This window comes from Rhinoderma darwinii, unplaced genomic scaffold (genome assembly GCF_050947455.1).
Source record: "Rhinoderma darwinii isolate aRhiDar2 unplaced genomic scaffold, aRhiDar2.hap1 Scaffold_1599, whole genome shotgun sequence".
NCBI classification, from domain to species: Eukaryota; Metazoa; Chordata; class Amphibia; order Anura; family Rhinodermatidae; genus Rhinoderma; species Rhinoderma darwinii.
In genome coordinates, this window is record NW_027462001.1 from 37371 (window position 1) to 44766 (window position 7396).

General features: G+C 47.7%; 5 non-coding genes across 5 annotated transcripts; all 5 read left to right on the plus strand.

Moving 5' to 3' along the window:
• Positions 1-131: 131 nt before the first annotated feature.
• Positions 132-322, plus strand: LOC142699496 (U2 spliceosomal RNA). Its single transcript, XR_012866318.1, has one exon. It is a non-coding gene; the product is annotated as a U2 spliceosomal RNA (small nuclear RNA).
• A 1288-nt stretch (positions 323-1610) lies between these two features.
• LOC142699502 (U2 spliceosomal RNA) lies at positions 1611-1801 on the plus strand. Its single transcript, XR_012866323.1, has one exon. It is a non-coding gene; the product is annotated as a U2 spliceosomal RNA (small nuclear RNA).
• A 1304-nt stretch (positions 1802-3105) lies between these two features.
• Positions 3106-3296, plus strand: LOC142699497 (U2 spliceosomal RNA). The gene has a single exon (XR_012866319.1). It is a non-coding gene; the product is annotated as a U2 spliceosomal RNA (small nuclear RNA).
• A 1292-nt stretch (positions 3297-4588) lies between these two features.
• Positions 4589-4779, plus strand: LOC142699500 (U2 spliceosomal RNA). The gene has a single exon (XR_012866321.1). It is a non-coding gene; the product is annotated as a U2 spliceosomal RNA (small nuclear RNA).
• Positions 4780-6083: 1304 nt separating this feature from the next.
• On the plus strand, positions 6084-6274 carry LOC142699501 (U2 spliceosomal RNA). Its single transcript, XR_012866322.1, has one exon. It is a non-coding gene; the product is annotated as a U2 spliceosomal RNA (small nuclear RNA).
• The last annotated feature ends 1122 nt before the right edge of the window (positions 6275-7396 follow it).

Below are 7396 nucleotides of genomic sequence, written 5' to 3' on the forward strand. Positions count from 1 at the left end.
TCACCTCCCGTGTAGCTGTGAGTGTGTGAGCCTGCAGGGCCCCATGGAATTGCCTAGAAGTAGGCTGAATCGCTGCAAGGGCTGAACAGCAGTATCGGGCAGGCTCGGGCAACGCGCGGCCCGTTCGGGTTATCGCTTCTCGGCCTTTTGGCTAAGATCAAGTGTAGTATCTGTTCTTATCAGTTTAATATCTGATACGTCCCCTATCTGGGGACCATATATTAAATGGATTTTTAGAACAGGGAGATGGAAATAGAGCTTGCTCTGTCCACTCCACGCATTGACCTGGTATTGCAGTATTTCCAGGACCGGTGCACCCTTTCCTTATGTGTTGACTAAAAGCAGATTCCAAAAGTGTTTTTTGTCTTTGCTATTGTTTCTGTCTTTCTGAAGGGATCTCCCCTTTTAATCCCATTATTTCAACACCTGTTGGACAATGCATGAGTGATAATGAGCTCATTGATTAAATGCAATTAATGAATAGATTGCCACCTCTTGTTGTGTGTCGTCTGTGTTTCTGTGTTTCCGGCATTTCACATTGGAACACCTCATTCACCTTCCTTGTCTTCTCTCCGCCCTCCCTTTTAGGTAAGTTAAAGAGCTGCACCTGAGCCAGCCACTGATTGATTGATTGATTGATTGATTGATTGATTGATTGATTGATTGATTGATGCAGCACAACAGTCAAATAGTGGAGTGGAGTAGGGGAACAGCAAACAGCCAATAAAGCAGCCCGCCCGCTCGCCTGCCCGCCACAATGGACCTACCTGTGTACACTAGATGGATGTGATGGAATGTACTGTCGTCCCTACATTTCAAGAAGAAGTAAGAATTGCAGTTGCAACAAAGCCTTGCTTGCCTACAAAGAGAGCAGCAATTTGGATTTGTTACTATGTTACCTAGAAGAATAACAAACTGTGCAAGGATGGAGGTTGTAGGAGCAAGGAGAAGTTGTCTGTAAAGTTGGTGGATGCCTATTTTCCATTTTGCAGTCCCTTGTCTCCCTCTTGTGGCCTCCTGGAGGCAACTAGCTGTGCAAAAAAAAGACAGCCTGGCGGCCGGCTGTTGCAGTGTTGCCCTCTCAGGCAACACTGAGTGACTGACTGAGCCTCACCGTCTTATATAAAGTTCAGACGGAACTTTGCACGTGTCATAGTGGAGCCCTCAGGATTCCAGAGCCAGCTTTCTGACATCATAATGGGGCCTCAGAGATAAAAGCCTGGGCCCAGGCAGTGTTGGTCAGTGCTGCTCAGCAGGCAGCACTGGACTGGACTGGATTACAGCTGATACAAGGTGTGAAGGAACAAGGGGTGGCTGTGGGCATGCACTTGCTGCCGCTGCCAGTGTTTATCTGCATGGCAGCAGGGCATTTGGGCGTTGCCAGGAAGGCGTTTTTATGTAGATTCCTCCTCTTTCAGCACTGCATTGTGGTGCAAGCAAAAGAAGCAAATCCTGTCTGGCTTCCTCTCCGGCCTTTATTCACCTCCCGTGTAGCTGTGAGTGTGTGAGCCTGCAGGGCCCCATGGAATTGCCTAGAAGTAGGCTGAATCGCTGCAAGGGCTGAACAGCAGTATCGGGCAGGCTCGGGCAACGCGCGGCCCGTTCGGGTTATCGCTTCTCGGCCTTTTGGCTAAGATCAAGTGTAGTATCTGTTCTTATCAGTTTAATATCTGATACGTCCCCTATCTGGGGACCATATATTAAATGGATTTTTAGAACAGGGAGATGCAAATAGAGCTTGCTCTGTCCACTCCACGCATTGACCTGGTATTGCAGTATTTCCAGGACCGGTGCACCCTTTCCTTATGTGTTGACTAAAAGCAGATTCCAAAAGTGTTTTTTGTCTTTGCTATTGTTTCTGTCTTTCTGAAGGGATCTCCCCTTTTAATCCCATTATTTCAACACCTGTTGGACAATGCATGAGTGATAATGAGCTCATTGATTAAATGCAATTAATGAATAGATTGCCACCTCTTGTTGTGTGTCGTCTGTGTTTCTGTGTTTCCGGCATTTCACATTGGAACACCTCATTCACCTTCCTTGTCTTCTCTCCGCCCTCCCTTTTAGGTAAGTTAAAGAGCTGCACCTGAGCCAGCCACTGATTGATTGATTGATTGATTGATTGATTGATTGATTGATTGATTGATTGATTGATTGATTGATTGATGCAGCACAACAGTCAAATAGTGGAGTGGAGTAGGGGAACAGCAAACAGCCAATAAAGCAGCCCGCCCGCTCGCCTGCCCGCCACAATGGACCTACCTGTGTACACTAGATGGATGTGATGGAATGTACTGTCGTCCCTACATTTCAAGAAGAAGTAAGAATTGCAGTTGCAACAAAGCCTTGCTTGCCTACAAAGAGAGCAGCAATTTGGATTTGTTACTATGTTACCTAGAAGAATAACAAACTGTGCAAGGATGGAGGTTGTAGGAGCAAGGAGAAGTTGTCTGTAAAGTTGGTGGATGCCTATTTTCCATTTTGCAGTCCCTTGTCTCCCTCTTGTGGCCTCCTGGAGGCAACTAGCTGTGCAAAAAAAAGACAGCCTGGCGGCCGGCTGTTGCAGTGTTGCCCTCTCAGGCAACACTGAGTGACTGACTGAGCCTCACCGTCTTATATAAAGTTCAGACGGAACTTTGCACGTGTCATAGTGGAGCCCTCAGGATTCCAGAGCCAGCTTTCTGACATCATAATGGGGCCTCAGAGATAAAAGCCTGGGCCCAGGCAGTGTTGGTCAGTGCTGCTCAGCAGGCAGCACTGGACTGGACTGGATTACAGCTGATACAAGGTGTGAAGGAACAAGGGGTGGCTGTGGGCATGCACTTGCTGCCGCTGCCAGTGTTTATCTGCATGGCAGCAGGGCATTTGGGCGTTGCCAGGAAGGCGTTTTTATGTAGATTCCTCCTCTTTCAGCACTGCATTGTGGTGCAAGCAAAAGAAGCAAATCCTGTCTGGCTTCCTCTCCGGCCTTTATTCACCTCCCGTGTAGCTGTGAGTGTGTGAGCCTGCAGGGCCCCATGGAATTGCCTAGAAGTAGGCTGAATCGCTGCAAGGGCTGAACAGCAGTATCGGGCAGGCTCGGGCAACGCGCGGCCCGTTCGGGTTATCGCTTCTCGGCCTTTTGGCTAAGATCAAGTGTAGTATCTGTTCTTATCAGTTTAATATCTGATACGTCCCCTATCTGGGGACCATATATTAAATGGATTTTTAGAACAGGGAGATGGAAATAGAGCTTGCTCTGTCCACTCCACGCATTGACCTGGTATTGCAGTATTTCCAGGACCGGTGCACCCTTTCCTTATGTGTTGACTAAAAGCAGATTCCAAAAGTGTTTTTTGTCTTTGCTATTGTTTCTGTCTTTCTGAAGGGATCTCCCCTTTTAATCCCATTATTTCAACACCTGTTGGACAATGCATGAGTGATAATGAGCTCATTGATTAAATGCAATTAATGAATAGATTGCCACCTCTTGTTGTGTGTCGTCTGTGTTTCTGTGTTTCCGGCATTTCACATTGGAACACCTCATTCACCTTCCTTGTCTTCTCTCCGCCCTCCCTTTTAGGTAAGTTAAAGAGCTGCACCTGAGCCAGCCACTGATTGATTGATTGATTGATTGATTGATTGATTGATTGATTGATTGATTGATTGATGCAGCACAACAGTCAAATAGTGGAGTGGAGTAGGGGAACAGCAAACAGCCAATAAAGCAGCCCGCCCGCTCGCCTGCCCGCCACAATGGACCTACCTGTGTACACTAGATGGATGTGATGGAATGTACTGTCGTCCCTACATTTCAAGAAGAAGTAAGAATTGCAGTTGCAACAAAGCCTTGCTTGCCTACAAAGAGAGCAGCAATTTGGATTTGTTACTATGTTACCTAGAAGAATAACAAACTGTGCAAGGATGGAGGTTGTAGGAGCAAGGAGAAGTTGTCTGTAAAGTTGGTGGATGCCTATTTTCCATTTTGCAGTCCCTTGTCTCCCTCTTGTGGCCTCCTGGAGGCAACTAGCTGTGCAAAAAAAAGACAGCCTGGCGGCCGGCTGTTGCAGTGTTGCCCTCTCAGGCAACACTGAGTGACTGACTGAGCCTCACCGTCTTATATAAAGTTCAGACGGAACTTTGCACGTGTCATAGTGGAGCCCTCAGGATTCCAGAGCCAGCTTTCTGACATCATAATGGGGCCTCAGAGATAAAAGCCTGGGCCCAGGCAGTGTTGGTCAGTGCTGCTCAGCAGGCAGCACTGGACTGGACTGGATTACAGCTGATACAAGGTGTGAAGGAACAAGGGGTGGCTGTGGGCATGCACTTGCTGCCGCTGCCAGTGTTTATCTGCATGGCAGCAGGGCATTTGGGCGTTGCCAGGAAGGCGTTTTTATGTAGATTCCTCCTCTTTCAGCACTGCATTGTGGTGCAAGCAAAAGAAGCAAATCCTGTCTGGCTTCCTCTCCGGCCTTTATTCACCTCCCGTGTAGCTGTGAGTGTGTGAGCCTGCAGGGCCCCATGGAATTGCCTAGAAGTAGGCTGAATCGCTGCAAGGGCTGAACAGCAGTATCGGGCAGGCTCGGGCAACGCGCGGCCCGTTCGGGTTATCGCTTCTCGGCCTTTTGGCTAAGATCAAGTGTAGTATCTGTTCTTATCAGTTTAATATCTGATACGTCCCCTATCTGGGGACCATATATTAAATGGATTTTTAGAACAGGGAGATGGAAATAGAGCTTGCTCTGTCCACTCCACGCATTGACCTGGTATTGCAGTATTTCCAGGACCGGTGCACCCTTTCCTTATGTGTTGACTAAAAGCAGATTCCAAAAGTGTTTTTTGTCTTTGCTATTGTTTCTGTCTTTCTGAAGGGATCTCCCCTTTTAATCCCATTATTTCAACACCTGTTGGACAATGCATGAGTGATAATGAGCTCATTGATTAAATGCAATTAATGAATAGATTGCCACCTCTTGTTGTGTGTCGTCTGTGTTTCTGTGTTTCCGGCATTTCACATTGGAACACCTCATTCACCTTCCTTGTCTTCTCTCCGCCCTCCCTTTTAGGTAAGTTAAAGAGCTGCACCTGAGCCAGCCACTGATTGATTGATTGATTGATTGATTGATTGATTGATTGATTGATTGATTGATTGATTGATTGATTGATGCAGCACAACAGTCAAATAGTGGAGTGGAGTAGGGGAACAGCAAACAGCCAATAAAGCAGCCCGCCCGCTCGCCTGCCCGCCACAATGGACCTACCTGTGTACACTAGATGGATGTGATGGAATGTACTGTCGTCCCTACATTTCAAGAAGAAGTAAGAATTGCAGTTGCAACAAAGCCTTGCTTGCCTACAAAGAGAGCAGCAATTTGGATTTGTTACTATGTTACCTAGAAGAATAACAAACTGTGCAAGGATGGAGGTTGTAGGAGCAAGGAGAAGTTGTCTGTAAAGTTGGTGGATGCCTATTTTCCATTTTGCAGTCCCTTGTCTCCCTCTTGTGGCCTCCTGGAGGCAACTAGCTGTGCAAAAAAAAGACAGCCTGGCGGCCGGCTGTTGCAGTGTTGCCCTCTCAGGCAACACTGAGTGACTGACTGAGCCTCACCGTCTTATATAAAGTTCAGACGGAACTTTGCACGTGTCATAGTGGAGCCCTCAGGATTCCAGAGCCAGCTTTCTGACATCATAATGGGGCCTCAGAGATAAAAGCCTGGGCCCAGGCAGTGTTGGTCAGTGCTGCTCAGCAGGCAGCACTGGACTGGACTGGATTACAGCTGATACAAGGTGTGAAGGAACAAGGGGTGGCTGTGGGCATGCACTTGCTGCCGCTGCCAGTGTTTATCTGCATGGCAGCAGGGCATTTGGGCGTTGCCAGGAAGGCGTTTTTATGTAGATTCCTCCTCTTTCAGCACTGCATTGTGGTGCAAGCAAAAGAAGCAAATCCTGTCTGGCTTCCTCTCCGGCCTTTATTCACCTCCCGTGTAGCTGTGAGTGTGTGAGCCTGCAGGGCCCCATGGAATTGCCTAGAAGTAGGCTGAATCGCTGCAAGGGCTGAACAGCAGTATCGGGCAGGCTCGGGCAACGCGCGGCCCGTTCGGGTTATCGCTTCTCGGCCTTTTGGCTAAGATCAAGTGTAGTATCTGTTCTTATCAGTTTAATATCTGATACGTCCCCTATCTGGGGACCATATATTAAATGGATTTTTAGAACAGGGAGATGGAAATAGAGCTTGCTCTGTCCACTCCACGCATTGACCTGGTATTGCAGTATTTCCAGGACCGGTGCACCCTTTCCTTATGTGTTGACTAAAAGCAGATTCCAAAAGTGTTTTTTGTCTTTGCTATTGTTTCTGTCTTTCTGAAGGGATCTCCCCTTTTAATCCCATTATTTCAACACCTGTTGGACAATGCATGAGTGATAATGAGCTCATTGATTAAATGCAATTAATGAATAGATTGCCACCTCTTGTTGTGTGTCGTCTGTGTTTCTGTGTTTCCGGCATTTCACATTGGAACACCTCATTCACCTTCCTTGTCTTCTCTCCGCCCTCCCTTTTAGGTAAGTTAAAGAGCTGCACCTGAGCCAGCCACTGATTGATTGATTGATTGATTGATTGATTGATTGATTGATTGATGCAGCACAACAGTCAAATAGTGGAGTGGAGTAGGGGAACAGCAAACAGCCAATAAAGCAGCCCGCCCGCTCGCCTGCCCGCCACAATGGACCTACCTGTGTACACTAGATGGATGTGATGGAATGTACTGTCGTCCCTACATTTCAAGAAGAAGTAAGAATTGCAGTTGCAACAAAGCCTTGCTTGCCTACAAAGAGAGCAGCAATTTGGATTTGTTACTATGTTACCTAGAAGAATAACAAACTGTGCAAGGATGGAGGTTGTAGGAGCAAGGAGAAGTTGTCTGTAAAGTTGGTGGATGCCTATTTTCCATTTTGCAGTCCCTTGTCTCCCTCTTGTGGCCTCCTGGAGGCAACTAGCTGTGCAAAAAAAAGACAGCCTGGCGGCCGGCTGTTGCAGTGTTGCCCTCTCAGGCAACACTGAGTGACTGACTGAGCCTCACCGTCTTATATAAAGTTCAGACGGAACTTTGCACGTGTCATAGTGGAGCCCTCAGGATTCCAGAGCCAGCTTTCTGACATCATAATGGGGCCTCAGAGATAAAAGCCTGGGCCCAGGCAGTGTTGGTCAGTGCTGCTCAGCAGGCAGCACTGGACTGGACTGGATTACAGCTGATACAAGGTGTGAAGGAACAAGGGGTGGCTGTGGGCATGCACTTGCTGCCGCTGCCAGTGTTTATCTGCATGGCAGCAGGGCATTTGGGCGTTGCCAGGAAGGCGTTTTTATGTAGATTCCTCCTCTTTCAGCACTGCATTGTGGTGCAAGCAAAAGAAGCAAATC